Below are 3,348 nucleotides of genomic sequence, written 5' to 3'. Positions count from 1 at the left end.
TATTAGGCATCACCTTTTTAGGGATAACAGTGAAAAGGGGCTGATCATTGTGGAATTTTGTGCTACTGACAAGCAAATAGTTGACATCATCACAAAAGCTCTAAGCAGAGATCACTTTGAAAGGAACAAGTTAGAATTAGGGATGATTATGATCACCTAAAAGGACCAGTTCAGAATTAACAACGAAAAAATGAAAAAAAAATCTGAAAATTTGGAACTTGTGTATATAACTAGATTAATTTTTGCTCAGTCTCATACTGTAAATAGTATACTATTGTGCTATGTGTTAAAATGACTCGTTAATCTCTAATGGTATTTTCTCTATTTTGGTAAATTTAGACATTTACAAGAGGATTCTCAGTGAAGAACCTGGTTTATCAATGCCGGTTCATCTAGATAATACTGTATGTTTTCTACACTTTGCACAATTTGAAAAAATAATATTTGAATTATGAGCAGAGTCCTACCTAAGTCCAAATCTCTCTCAAACTTATCTAATTAAATTGAACCAGTTTCGTTCAAAAGAATCCTAACCAAATTAAATTATCTAGATTCTGGGGAAGACTCCACCGTCTATTCAAAACTGACATTTCAGTTTGATAAGACTTCTAATTGACTAATGAGCCAACCGTTACCCATTTATTACCCCCTACCTTTAAATTGATCATCATCATCCCTGCTCTCTTATCATAATTCCCAAACCGTCGAAAATACTCCCCATCTTCTCTCTTCCTCCAAAATTCAATCTACTTATCTTCTTTCATCCACAACCAAGCACAAAATGACTAACCTTATGATAACCCTGGTACACCCTCACCATGGTCTTCATCTTCCACTACCCCTCAACCTAGGAAAAGACGAGTAAAAATGCTTGCTCGCAAGACTGTGACTAGAGGTGCGTTATCAAAGAAATTAAACGCACAATTAAAAGCAAGTCATGCCCAAGAACCCCAGAAATCTAACGTCTCCTTCAAGTCTGCTACTGAGGGGGAAGAAATTGGGTCTTCTGATACTGAGCAGGTAACCTCTGGTCCAAATACTACTACTGAGCTCATTTCTGAGTTGGCTGGAAATTTGGAGAATAGGTTTATATTGGTAGGGTCTGTGGTGGATGCAGAAACGTATGAGTCTAGAAGGAGAGGTGGTATAAATAAAAGGGGAAAAGGGGAGGGAGAGAGAGAGAGGGTGTTCAAAGTGAAGAAAGGGGAAAAGAGTGGTTGATTCTTCACCTCTGAAATAAGAAACATGGCTATTTGTGGAGCAGAATCAGAAAAAATGGAGGAAAGTGTCATGAAAACAGGGGGGAGTGGATCCGGAGAAGCCGTTGAAGGGCTGGTTAAACTTGGACAAAATACAGATGAACCTGCTTCATTTGTTGAAGAAACCTTCCAGATCTATTGAAGAAAGTATGTTAGTTTATATGAGTCCACCAAACTATAGAGTACCTGGTCCTCTATGAGGAAGTACGTAGAATGAGGTAAACACCGAATGTAAAGAAGGCAAGATATTTTCAACGTGGAAAAATCCCACACAAGGGGATCAAAACACTACGACCTAATCTTGTAGGCTTTAAACTCTACTAACTTGTAATCTACCTATTACAAGCAACTTTGCAAATACCCTATTGCAAAGACTTCAAACTAACTTGTGATGCACCACCACAAGCCACTCTATAACTCTCCTAGTAATAAAGGATATAACTTATGACTATCCCTAGTCACAACATAAACTCAGAAGTTTATGAATTTGATTTGTTCCTAAGACAACACTTCTAAAAAGCAAACCAGGAATTGCAACGACGAACAAATAACAAGATTACAACTCAACTATGGATGTACATAAACTAAATTAGAAACTGATCCTTAGTGGAGTTGTCTTCTTGTTCTTGACACACCAGTGACTTCAATGCCGGATGAATGCTTTTTCTTCTTGAGAGAATATCACTGAATGCACAAGTGATAGTGTGTCTTGCACTAGGTTGTTTTATCACAAAAGATAGCACAATGGATAGTAATGTCAACTCCTAGTGTACGCTTCTTCCCAATGAGAAGTGACTGTTGTACTGTCTGCACAGCCACTTCTGGGCAGTTGCGTTCCAGCTGGATAGTGGACTTTGTACTTTTGTCAGGACACACCATAGGATCAGGTCCTAGTTGTGTTCCTCTTTTATGACAGTTGCTTGATGGTCACTTTCTTATGCTACGTTCCAGCTATGTACTTGACTTGTACTTTTGTCAGAGAACCCTATGGGAGCAGTTCCCTTTTGAGTTCCTCTTTATATTGATTGCATACAGTCACTGACTTGCTTTTGTCGGAGAACTCTAAGGGACCAGGTCATCAGGTCCCTGTTGTGTTCCTCCCTGTGGTCGTTCATCCATTTGCTAATTTTCAGACTTCGATCAGTTCAGATGAGATATATATCCTATGGGCCAGGTTCTCTGTCCGGTTCTTCACTACAAGTTTGTTAGATCGTCAAAACATAAGACGCATAAGGCTAAGACATTAAGAACCCATCAACGTAGGTGACAGTTAGAACCTCAAGAATAGGCGAACTCCTAAGACTAAGACCCCTGGCACTGCTAGCGCTAACAAGAAAAAGGAAGGCTACCCCTTCTGACACTACTGAAATCCCTCTCCTAAGAGGAAGAGCCACAAGAAGTCAGGTGAAGCAAAGTGAGGAAGATTTGCAGAGAGCCTTAGAAGAAAGCAAAAAGAAAATTATGGACAAAGGGAAGGAAAAAGTGGGAGAGCCTATTGAGGCTGTTGATGTGGATAAGATGGACCTGGGCGGTCAAGATGAAAATGTGACTGCAGAGGTGGAGGTTCAAACTCCCAATCCCAAGAAAGCCAGGACTTCTTTTAAGAAGTCTACTTCTATATCAAAGTTTGCTTAACCATCCACCCTTGAAAAACCAAACAAGTAAAGATTGCTAAAGAAGACGAATGGAGTGGAGAAAAGGAAGATGAGTCCTTCAATGAAAAGGACAAGCTGGCTAAGTTTGGCAAGAGAACTACCTTGAAGGGTAGACTCCTCAAGGATTTGGAAGAGGCATGGATGGTACTGCTGCTGGAGAAACTAGAGGTGTAACGCTGGAAGGACATGGTCATTCAGATGGATGGCAGATTGGCAAGGGGTGAATTTATTGAGTTTATGGCTAATGCTGCAGTGAAGGATGGAAGGGTCACCGGCCTGTTGAAAGGGGTGAAAATTCCTTTTGATGCAAAGGAGCTGGGTGAAATGCTAGGTGTACCTTCTGAAGGGTACAATGACTAACCAAGCTGAAATGACCAAGTTCTTTGACGATGAGGAAGAATGTGAGCCCAAGGCTGTATACAAGAGTGAAATGA

This window comes from Nicotiana attenuata, unplaced genomic scaffold, assembly GCF_001879085.1.
Source record: "Nicotiana attenuata strain UT unplaced genomic scaffold, NIATTr2, whole genome shotgun sequence".
Lineage (NCBI taxonomy): Eukaryota > Viridiplantae > Streptophyta > Magnoliopsida > Solanales > Solanaceae > Nicotiana > Nicotiana attenuata.
The sequence above is the reverse complement of the archived record's forward strand: the minus strand, read 5'-3'. Positions refer to the sequence as shown.